Genomic DNA, 12,432 nt, shown 5'->3' on the forward strand with positions numbered 1-12,432 from the left:
TATCGAACTCTGGAAAATAATCACTAAAGCATCCACGATTTCTCGAGCCACCTCTTTCAGTACCCTGGGATGCAGACCATCAGGCCCCGGGGACTTATCAACCTTCAGACCTAACAGTCTCTCCAACACCAATTCCTGGCAAATATAAATTCCCTTCAGTTCAGGTCCTTCAGCCACTGTTACCTCAGGGAGATTGCTTGTGTCTTCCCCAGTGAACACAGATCTGAAGTACCAAATCAATTCTTCTGCCATTTCTTTGTTCCCCGTAATATATTCCCCTGTTTCTGTCTTCAAGGGCCCAATTTTAGTCTTAACCATTTTTTTGCCTTTCACATACCTAAAAAAACTTTTACTATCCTCCTTTATATTATTGGCCAGTTTACCTTCGTACCTCATTTTTTTTTCTCTGCATATTTCCTTCTTAGTAATCCTCTGTTGTTCTTTAAAAGCTTCCCAGTCCTCCATTTTCCCACTTATCTTTGCTATGTTATCATTTTTTTTCTTTTGACTTTATATGTTTCTAACTTCCCTCGTCAGCCACAGCCACACATGCCTCCTCTGAGGATCAATCTTCCTTTTTAGAATGAACTGATCCTGCAACTTCTGCATTGTACACAGAAATATCCGCCATTGTTCCTCCACTGTCATCCCTGCTAAGGTATTGCACCATTGAACTTTGGCCAGCTCCTCCCTCATAGCTCCATAGTCCCCTTTATTCAACTGAAAAATTGTCACTTCCGATTGTACCCTCTCCCTCTCAAATTGCAGATTGAAGGTTATTGTATTATGGTCATTACCTCCTAATGGCTCCTTCACTTCGAGGTCCCTGACCAATTCTGGTTCGTTGCACAATACCAGATCCAGAATTGACTTCTCCCTGGTCGGCTCCAGCACCAGCTGCTCTAAGAATCCATCTCTGAGGCACTCCACAAAGTCTCTTTCTTGAGGTCCAATACCATCCTGATTCTCCCAGTCTACCTGCATGTTGAAATCCCCCATAACAACTGTAGTAACATCTTTGCGACAGGCCAATTTCAGCTCCTGATTTAACTTACATCCGACATCCATACTACTGTTTGGGAGCCTGTAGGTAACTCCCAAGAAGGTCTTTTTACCCTTAGTATTTCTCAGCTCTATCCACACTGACTCTACATCCCCTGATTCTAGGTCCCCCCCCCCCCCCCCGCGCAAGGGACTGAATATCATCCCTTACCAACATGGCCACCCCACCCCCTCTGCCTGTCAGCCTGTCCTTACGATAGCACGTGTAGCCTTGAATATTCATTTCCCAGGCCCTGTCCACTTGAAGCCACGTCTCAGTTATCCCCTCAATATCGTATCTGCCAATTTCCAAAAGAGCCTCAAGCTCATCCATCTTATTTCTAATGCTTCGTGCATTCATGTATAGTATTTTTAATTTGTTACTGCCCTCATCCTTCCCATCAACTCCTATTTCACTCAACCTTACAGCATGATCCCTTTGAGTTTTCTGCCTCATTGATACAGTTGTCTTTCTTGACTTCCCTTATTCTAACTTTCCCTCCAATTTCCTCCTTAAACATCCAGTTTGTCCCCTCCCCCCGCTACTTAGTTTAAATGTAGCTGTGTTGCAGTAGCAAACCTGCCTGCCAGAATGCTGGTCCATAACCTATTAAGGTGCAAACCGTCTCTCTTGTAGAATTTATGCTTGCCACAAAACATACCCCAGTGATCCAAGAATTTAAATCCTTGCTTCCTGCACCAGTTCCCCAGCCACACGTTCAAGTCCATTATCTCCCTGTTTCTGGCCTCACCAGCCCGAGGAACTGGAAGCAAACCGGAGATAACCACCTTGGACGTCCTGCTTTTCAGCCTTCTTCCTAGTTCTCCGAAGTCCCGCTGTAGTATGTTCCTCCTCTTCTTCCTGACATCATTTGTGCCGACATGTACCACCACCTCTGGCTCTCCACCTTCGTCCTTGAGGATTTCCTGCACTCTGTCTGTGATGTCTTTAACCCTGGCACCAGGAAGGCAACACACCATCCTTAAGCCCCGTCTGCTGCCACAAAAACCCCGGTCAGTTCCTCTCACTATGGAGTCCCCTATTACCACGGCTGTGTGCGATGTCCAACTCTTCTGCTCTGTCTCCACGCCAACGTTTGATTGACAGACCTGGCCGCCTTTGTCTTTGACATTTCTGTAATTCCTTTCTCTTCAATCTGATCATCTGTTATCAACAGCATCTTGCTTAGTAGTCATCTCCAAAGTAGTTTCTTCCTTTGGCATAGAAGGAAACTGTCTCTCTTCTCCCTCGAGATCTACATTTAGGAGTCTATTTACGAAATGACCAGTATGTGCATCTTTTTTGCCAAATTGCAAAAACTTCGCCTTCATTTTCTATGGGTGTTGGCCAGGGCTGCTTTTTCCGGATGACCAAGTTTTCTGTGGGTTTGTCCCTGGCCAGAATTTGTCAAACTTTCAGTATTCCTTTTTTTTTATGACATTCTATTTTGCCTTTAGAAATTGTTTAAAACATAACTACTTTACCAAGTTTTGCTTTAGTAACAAAAATCATATTATAGTATTAAATGGGTCTGCTGGGCTCAGGTAGATGTCTATTTTGGCCATCATTTAATTCTGCAAAAGTAATATAGCCGCTGTTCATGAAGTTTGAATATCAGCTATAGAATAATTATCACCAAAATTCCTGGGACTTTTCTGAAAAGTGAGAAGTCAGAAAAGTAGACTCAATAGATGGCCATGGTTTAACATCTGTCTTTCAGAAGCTGCTAACCACACTGCTTGCCCATGATGCAGGATTCTGTTGGGTAGCTACTAATGCAAGGAAGTCTGGGTAAAAACAACAGGTCTTTAAAACATGAAAAGCCTTGGAAGAATTGTGAACTGTTGCATTATCGTGCAGGGCATTACTAGTTTAAGATCCCCTTTTAAGAGAATGAACCTGCTTATTCACAAGGACCATGGATTTGTACAAAATATTATCTTAAATTATTACTGCATGTGTTAACACTCATGGTGAAATTATGCCTCTAGGATTTTACTAATATTTTCAAGCTTTACAGTGTTTACAAAATGGCATATTGTTTGGATCTGAAGAGAGCATTATATTGAGTTAGCACTTCGAGTCAACACCTTCATGGATTCAAAAGAGCATTATCTGTTAATATGTGAAAAAAAACTTTATTGATCCAGATATTCTGATGGTCAGATGGCCATTAGAGCAGTGTAGAGTAAAGTTGCATATTGGGACCATGCATAATTCCTGATACAGATTACTCTGATGGATTTGTCCAGGATATTGAGGACTTGTAAGTTTGTAAAAGGAGGCCTCCATTCAGGAATCTTCAGTGCTGATGTTTAAAAGTAAAGGTAATGGATTTTTAAAAATTTGATCAAGATTCCTGACCCTGTTTGTAATGTCTAGGCCAATAACTGAGCTTGCTAGGGAAAAGACTGCACTCTCCTCCTGGATAGATTAGCAGGCCTGAGTGTTTATTTTATATTCATTAAAGGAATGTGGGCTATACAGGTCATCATTTATTGTCCATCACACGTTTCTCTTCAGAACGTGATGGTGAGCTACTTCTTGAACCATTGCAGTCCATTTGGTCTAGGCACACCCAGAACGCTGTTAGGATGGAGTTCCAGGATTTTCACCCAAAGAAGGACTAGGAACATATTTCATTGTCAGGATGATGAGTGCCTTGGTTAGGAGCTTGCAGGTGGTGCTGTTCCTGTATATTGGCATTTATCTGATGTCCTTGTCATTCTAGATGGCAGCGATGGTTGGCTTGGAAGGTGCTGCCTAAGAAGCCTTGGTGAATTTCTGCAGTGCATCTTGTAGATCGTGTACACTTCTGCTGAGTGTCGGTGATGGAGGGAGTGAATGTTTAAGGATGTGGTGCCAATCAAGCGGGATGCTTTGTCCTTGATGGTGTCAGGTTTGTGTTGTTGGAGCTGCAGTCATCCAGGTAAGTGGGGAGTATTCTGTGACACTCCTGATTTGTGTCTTGATGGTAGGCGAGCTTTGGGGAGTCAGGAGGTAAGTTAATTACTGCAGGGTTCCTAGTTTCTGACCTGTTTGAGTAGCCACGGTATGTATATGCGAATCCAACTTTAGTTTCTGGGATGTTGATGAAGATTCAGCAATGAGAATGCTAAGAAACTCTGTGGTGAAGATGCTCATTGTGGCAATATTATTTGCTGTTTTCGGTCCAGGTCTTGCTGCATATGGATACAGATTTCTTCAGTTCTGAAGTAGAGTCACTGGACTCAAAATGTTGACTTTATTTTCTTTTCAATGAGGCTGCCAGACTGCTGAGTTTCTCCAGCAATTACTATTTGTGAGAGTTTGGGAGCAGATCATTGCTAAGCAAGTGCTTCTTGATAGTGCTGTTGACAACGTGTCCCATCATTTTACTGATGATTAGGAGTAGTGGGCAGTAATTGTCTAGATGCGTCCTGCTTATTGTGTGGATAAGGTACTTAGGCAGTTTTACAAATAGTTGGATTGATTCCAGTGTTGTTACTGTGCTACGGTACACTAGTTTCTGGACCTCAGGTTTTCAGTCCAATTGCTGGAATTTTGTCAGTATGGCAGTACCCTGTGTCTTCAGCTGTTTCTTGATCTAATGTGAAGTGAAATGAAATGACTGAAGGCGATTCTGGGAGGCTGGGATGGATCATCCACTCAACAGAGTTCTAACTGAAGATTGTTACAGATACTTCAGCATTAACTTTTGCACTGATGTGTTGTACTCCCCATTTTTAAGGAGTGAGTTGTTTAATTGTTTGCCACTATTTTCAGTTTTAATACCAAGCTTCTAAAAATTTCTCTGGTTTTAATATTGACCTTGGGATGAGTGCCTCAATTTGCCAGCTCTCTTTAGGTTGCATTTCTGAAGCTGGGTAATGGGTTTAACATTCGTTCCACAGTTGCCTTTTCAACAATATCATTCAAACCAAACCCACAACCTCTGCCTACTATCTGAAGGGCATCATGCCAAACTTTCCTCCCAGTCACATGCCATCTTGACTTGGAAATACTTTGGTAACATTCCACCCCCATCACTAGATCAAAATTGAGGAACTGTCTCACCATAGCATTCTTTACACAGACTGTAGGCCTTCCTAATGACTTAATATCCTTTTAGATTTGTTTATAAATGAGGTGGTGAAACTGCTCCCTTTCAGGTGAGCTCCTGTTTATTTCACATTGGGATAGTTTACCCATATCGAATTTTCTGATAAAACAACCAAACTGTGAATGCAATATATAAATGCATGTTTTTGCTTACAAGAAAGAGCTGCAAAAGTTTTTTTTTTCTGTTAAACTGATGCATTAAAGGTAAAAATATAATGTAACCAGCTGACATTGTTTTTTTGGAATGAGCAGCTTTTTAAGAGGCAAGTTTACTTTTCTTTACTGAGCCACGAGAACGTAGTCTTGATGTATTCTTCAAATATCCGTGGCATTTGCTATACAAGATTCTGTTGGAGAAATATTGGAATTAATTATTAAGGAAGTAATAAGAATTTTGGAAAATCATTAATCTAGCAGAGTCAGGACGGCTTCGTGAAAGGAAATTAGATTAATTTGTTAAGAGTTTTTTGTGGAAGTTCCAACCAGAGTGGAGGGGGGAACCAGCAGATGTTGTATTTGGACTTCCATAAAGCATTCAACAAGGTACTTTACAAAAGGTTAAGTCATAAGATAAGAACTCATGGTGTTAGAGTTGGTATATTGGTGTGGATAGAGAACTAGCTACTGGGCTGGAAGCCATGAGTGGAGATAAGGGGTTCTTTTTCAAGTTGGCAACCTGTAACTAGTGAAGTTCTATCAGAATCAGTGGTTCTACAATGACAGAGTAAGGAAGTAAATGTAGTGTAGCCAAATTTGCAGATAACACAAGAATAGGTGGAAAGGCAAGTTGTGAAGGAGATGCAGATAGTTTACAAACAGGTGTTAATAGTGGGCAAAATGTTGGCAAATGGAGTATAATAACGGAAAGTGTGAAGTTGCTTATTTTAGAAGGGAGAACACTATTATTTAAATGGAGGAAATCTGTAGAAATGTGCAACACAAAGGGACTCTAGTGCTCTTGTTCAGGGAACGCAGAAAACCACACAGGTGTAATAGTTTATCAGGAAGGCAATTGGAACGTTGTCCCTTATTTCAAGGGGTTTTAAGTATTAGACTAGGGAGATCTTATTGCAACTGGACAAGATGCTGATGAGTCCGTATCTGGACTACTGAGAGCAGCTTTGATCCGCTTAAAATTGTTTGATTTGAGGCTGTTCAGAGAAGGTTTACCATGATGATTTCCTGGTATGGTGGGACTTCTCATGAGCAAAGACGAAATGGATGGGGACTCTATATACTGGAGGATTCTTAAAGGTTTGACAGGGTAACTTCTGAGAGGATGTTAGCCCTCATAGGAGAATCTAGGAGCAGCAAGCGTAGCCTCAGAATTTAAGGCTGAGATTCTTGATCACTGGTCGAATTGAGTGATATGAAGAAAAGGCAGGAAATTAGATGTGAGAAATGTCGGATCAGCAATGATCCAGTGGTGATCCTGTGATGGTGAAGCGGACTCAAGATACCAAATGGCCACACTTTCTATTTTTTATGGTCTTATAAATTCTGTGCTCGATTCTAAACTTGTACTGCTTGTTTTTAATATGAAAGGGTGGTAAGGACAAGTCAGGGAACTGTGGACCAGTGAGTCTAACATCTGTGGTGGGCAAGGTGTTGGAGAGTATCCTGAGGGACAGGATGCACATGTATTTGGGAAAAGCACGGACTGATTAGGGATAGTCAATATGGCTTTATGCATGGGAAATCATGTCTCTCAACTTGATTTGAATTTTTTGATGAAGTAACAAAGAGGATTGAGGGCAGAGCAGTGGATATGATCTGTATGCACTTCAGTAAGGCACTCAACAAGGCTCCCCATGTGAGACTGGTTAGCAAGGTTGGATCTCATGGAATACAGGGAGAACTAGCCATTTGGGTACAGAATTGGTTCAAAGATAGAAGACAAGAGGGTCGTGGTGGAGGGTTGTTTTTCAGACTGGAGCCCTGTTACCAGTGGAGTGCCACAAGGATCTGTGCTGGGTCCCCTACTTTTTCATCATTTATATAAGTGATTTGGATGTGAGCATAAGAAGTATAGTTAGTAAGTTTGCAGTTGACACCAAAATTGGAGTGTCGTGGACAGCAATCAAGGTTACCTCAGATTACAACAGGATCCTGATGAGATGAGCCAATGTACTGAGAAGTGGCAGGTGGGGTTTAATTTAGATAAATGTGAGAAAGCAAATCTTAGCAGGACTTATAAACTTAATGCTGAAAATGCGTTGCTGGAAAAGCGCAGCAGGTCAGGCAGCATCCAGAGAACAGGAGAAGGGCTTATGCCCGAAACGTCGATCCTCCTGTTCCCTGGATGCTGCCTGACCTGCGCTTTTCCAGCAACACGTTTTCAGCTCTGATCTCCAGCATCTGCAGACCTCACTTTCTCCTTATACGCTTAATGGTAAGGCCGTAGGGAGTGTTGCTGAACAAAGAGACCTTGGTGTGCAGGTTCATTGCTCCTTGAAAGTGGAATCGCAGGTAGATAGGATTGTGAAGAAGGTGTGTGGTATGCTTTCCTTTATTGGTCAGAGTATTGAGTACAGGAGTTGGGAGGTAATGTTGTGGCTGTTACAGGACATTGGTTAGGCCACTGTTGGAATATTGTGTGCAATTCTGGTCTCCTTATCGGAAAGATGTTGTGAAACTTGAAAGGGTTCAGAAATGATTTACAAGGAGGTTGCCAGGATTAGAGGATTTGAGCTATAGAGAGAGAGGTTGAATAGGCTGGGGCTGTTTTCCCTGGAGCATCGGAGCTGAGGGGTGACCTTATAGATATTTATAAAATCATGCGGGGCATGGATAGGATAAATAGACAAAGTCTTTTCCCTGGGGCTGTAGAGTCCAGAACTAGAGGGCATAGGTTTAGGGTGAGAGGGGAAAGATATAAAAGAGACCTGAAGGGCAACTTTTTCACGCAGAGGGTGGCACGTGTATGGAATGAGTTGCCAGAGGAAGTGGTGGAGGCTGGTACAATTGCAACATTTAAAAGGCATTTGGATGGGTGTATGAATAGGAAGGGTTTGGAGGGATATGGGCCGGGTGCTGGCAGGTGGGGCTAGATTGGGTATATCTGGTCAGCATCAAGCTGGATCGAAGGGTCTGTTTCCATGCTGTACATCTCTATGACTCTTGCTCTGTGATTGCTGTTAAAGGCTTGCCATGAATCTGGTATAGTAAAACATCAATTCCCCAAGTCACTTGTAATGTCAACATGACAATGATTCCATTATAATGCTAATGAGAAGCTAAATACATAATGTCTGGTATTTAACCACCAGCAACAACCGCTTTATATGAATTAATACCTGTTCAAAATGAATCTGCCTTTTCTTATATCTGCCTGCTTGCAATCTTTTCATTTTGAAGTAGTTGTTGTTTTCTGTTGCTTTAGATCTGTTGAACTCTCTTGTTGTAATTCATCGTATCATTAAGTGCTGAATGTTATAATTGGACCAAGCCTTGATGTGCATAAAAATTTTCATTTCTATGGAGAGACATAACATATTGTGTACCTCAAGATTTAACCCATTTGAAAGCACATTGATATGAATGTTGGATATTTGGGGTAAAAAATGAAAATGTAGGAAATATTCAGCACGTCAGGCAGTATCTGGAGAAAGAAACCGAGATAATGTTTTATACCATTAAAACGTCATCAGAAATTCAGCCTGTCCTCATACGTGAATGTGGGTAAATCTCCAAGTAGCTGAAAATGTGTTGCTGGAAAAGCGCAGCAGGTCAGGCAGCATCCAAGGAACAGGAGAATCGACGTTTCGGGCATAAGCCCTTCTCCTGTTCCTTGGATGCTGCCTGACCTGCTGCGCTTTTCCAGCAACACATTTTCAGCTCTGATCTCCAGCATCTGCAGCCCTCACTTTCTCTCTTAAATCTCCAAGTAACCTCTGTGAATGTGTTAAATTTATCCAACTGTTGTGAGAGATCTGCCTCAATCTATCATCTAATGCTGTCCATTGTTCAGCAAATAGTGTCAGTCGTGGAGGACTGAAACAGCTCTGCTGCTCTGTAAAATGATTTGCATAGATTCCTGCAGCTTTTCTCAATTTAAGTAAGTGTTCTTGTGTTCTCCCAGAATGAACAGCCTCATCTATCTGTAAATGGGTAACACGGTAGGTAGCTCAGTGGTTAGCACTGCTGTGTCATTGCACCAGAGACCAGGATTTGATTCCAGCCTTAGATGAGTGTCTATGCGGAGTTTGCACATTCTCCCCGTGTCTGTGTGGGTTTCCAGCTACAGTCCAAAGCTGTACAGGTTAGGTGGATTGGCCATGCAAAATTGATCATAATGTCTAGGGCTGCACAGGCTAGGTGGATTATCCATGGAAAACATAGGATTACAGGGGATGGGGTAGAGAGTTGCTGTTCGGATGTTGGTGTGAACTCGATGGGCCAAATGGCCTGTTTGCACGTTGCAGGGATTCTATGATTCTACAACTGCTTTATTGGCCTGAGAATGCAAAATAAATATTAGTGAATAGTGTGAAGAAATGGAAAATTACTTCCTAAACATTGAGAATGGGTCTAGTAAAAAGGAAACTTAATGCATATCTCCAGAAGTTGTTTATTACAGAAAAATAATTGATGCACACAATGGAATTCTCTACTACTGGAATAGAAATGAAACAATTCAAGTATTGAAAAAAAATTTGATACCTCAACGGGGGAGAACTGACATATCTTTTTAGAAAGATGAGCTAAGATGAGTCAAATGTTCTATGTCTTCTGTATTCATCTGATGACTGGTAATCTAGAGAGCTTTGGCTGCATATAGAACTGTACTACTTTTACTGTAGTTTACTATATTTGGAAAGAAACAATTAAGGGAGAAAATCAGATGAGAAATAAAATAATCATTCTTATACTTTTGTTTATTCACTTTTGAGATTTCTTGGAGACCATGACGAATGAGAGCTGATGAATTTTGAGTAATAGTTAATGGACATTTTTCTAATTTATCCTATATGATAGCAACATTTTTATCATATATGTTTTGATTCTTTGGTATCGGTTAAGTTTTATTAAAATCAGAAAGTAAAATGAAACACAGTTTGGGAAGGCCGTAAGGAGTGTTGCTGAACAAAGAGACCTTGGAGTGCAGGTTCATAGCTCCTTGAAAGTGGAGTCGCAGGTAGATAGGATAGTGAAGAAGGTGTTTGGTATGCTTTCCTTTATTGGTCAGAATATTGAGTACAGGAGTTGGGAGGTCATGTTGTGGCTGTACAGGACATTGTTCAGGCCACCTTTGGAATACTGCATGCATTTCGAGTCTCCTTATCGGAAGGAAGTTGTGAAACTTGAAAGGGTTCAGAAATGATTTACAAGGATGCTCCCAGGGTTGGAGGATTTGAGTTATAGGGAGAGGCTGAACAGGCTGCAGCTGTTTTTCTTGGAGCTTCGGAGGTTGAGGGGTGACCTTATAGAGATTTACAAAATTATGAGGGATATGGATAGGGTAAATAGACAAAGTCTTTTCCCTGGGGTCGGGGAGTCCAGAACTAGAGGGCATAGGTTTAGGGTGAGAGGGGAAAGATATAAAAGAGACCTAAGGGGCAACTTTTTCATGCAAAGGGTGGTACATGTATGGAATGAGCTGCCAGAGGAAGTGATGGAGGCTGGTACAATTGCAACATTTATGAGGCATTTGGATGGGTGTATGAATAGGAAGGGTTTGGAGGGATATGGGCTGGGAGCTGGCAGGTGGGACTAAGATTGGGTTGAGATATCTGGTCGGCATGGATGGTTTGGACCGAAGGGTCTGTTTCCATGCTGTACATCTCTATGACTCTGACTCTATCTATAACTCAATTATTTTAATTCATAATTGTAATATAATTTAAATTATTAATATTTTAATCATGTGGAGATGTGGAAATACTTTATCTAGTTAATCTTACAGCAAATAAGACCAGATTATCATGAATGGAATGATGCCTTCAGAATGCTTAGAGCAGAGAAGGGGATTTCGTGGTGGGCATCATGTCGAAGTTTATCAATCGCATAAGACTTAGGAAATGAAGTAGGGCATTCAATCCATTGGGTCTGCTTTGCCATTCAGTGTGATCATGGCCTAATCTGATAATCAAATTCATTTTCTTACTTTGTCCACATTACTCTTGATTCTGTTACTGATTAAAGATATGTATATCTTAGCCTTGAATATATTTTTCATGACCCAGCCTCAGCAACCTTCTGTGGTAAAGAATTCCACAGATTAATTCTTGAATATATGCATAACTGATCCTCCAGAGTGTTCTGAAGTAGAGAATCTAAAGGCTCACACCTTCTAAGGAAAAAAATTCTTCCTCATCTCTGTCCTAAATGGTCTACTGTTTATGCCTCGGCTATGACCCCGCATTCTACCGTCCCATCAACCTCTGTCAAGGGAAACATCCTTCTTGCATCTAATTGGTGAGCCTTGTAAGAATTACATTTGAATGAGATCACCTCTCATTTTTCTGAATTTCCGAGAATTAAGGTACATTTATTCTTACCAATTCCTGCATCCCAGGAATTTTATTGGTAAGTCTTTGCACACGCTCTCTTTTTGGCAAGTATATCTTTCACATGTTAGGGAATCCAAAAGTGTCGTCTCATCAAGGCTCTGTGTAATTGAAGTAAGATCTCATCACCCATATACTGAAATCCCCTCGTATTAAAGGATAACATACAATTTGCCACCTTAATTGCTTGCTGTGTCTTCATTTGAACTTTTTTTGACTCGTTAGTAAGGCCTTTCAAGTTTCTTTGAAGTTCAACCCTTGTCAGTTTCTCACCATTTTAAGAAATAGGCTTTATGTTTTCCTACCAACATGAATAATCTAGCATTTATCAACTTTGTCTTATTTTTGGCTGCACGTAGCCTCTCCAAATCCCCACTTGACAACTCTAACTTCTATATTTTGTTTTTTGCAAACTCAGAAACATTGCATTTAATCCTCTCATTCTTGTAATTGACAGATTCTGAATAATTGGGATACAAGCAATGATTCTTGGATACACTGCTAGCCACAGTGTACCAACCAAGAAAATGACCCATTTATTCCTACTCACTGGTTTCTGTTCATTAATTAGTTCTCAATCCATGTTAGTGTACTCTTCTCCTTCCTGATCCCAATCTCTTTTGCTCTAATTTTGTTTACTAACCTGTTGAATTGGACTTTATCAAAAGTTTTCTGAAAATCTAAATGTACCTCCATTCATTATTTCGCTCTTACCTATTCTGCTCGTTACATCCTCAGGAAAAAACTCCCAGCAGATTTATAACATACAATTTCCATTTT

The 12,432-nt window shown here is 41.0% G+C and overlaps 1 protein-coding gene across 7 annotated transcripts in view; it reads left to right on the forward strand.

The window, feature by feature from the left end:
* Nucleotides 1–12,432, forward strand: part of strbp (spermatid perinuclear RNA binding protein) — a 181,569-nt gene that overhangs the window by 61,385 nt on the left and 107,752 nt on the right. For 2 of the 7 annotated variants that reach the window (XM_087998444.1, XM_087998443.1), the window contains exon 2: nt 3,774–3,971. The exons of the other annotated variants lie outside the window; for them this stretch is intronic. The gene's annotated coding sequence lies outside the window, so the exon portion shown is untranslated. The remainder of the gene's footprint in view (nt 1–3,773; nt 3,972–12,432) is intronic. 7 annotated transcript variants of the gene reach the window in all.

This window comes from Chiloscyllium plagiosum, unplaced genomic scaffold (assembly GCF_037043375.1).
Source record: "Chiloscyllium plagiosum isolate Xiang-an unplaced genomic scaffold, Cpla_swu_hap1 HiC_scaffold_21, whole genome shotgun sequence".
NCBI lineage: Eukaryota > Metazoa > Chordata > Chondrichthyes > Orectolobiformes > Hemiscylliidae > Chiloscyllium > Chiloscyllium plagiosum.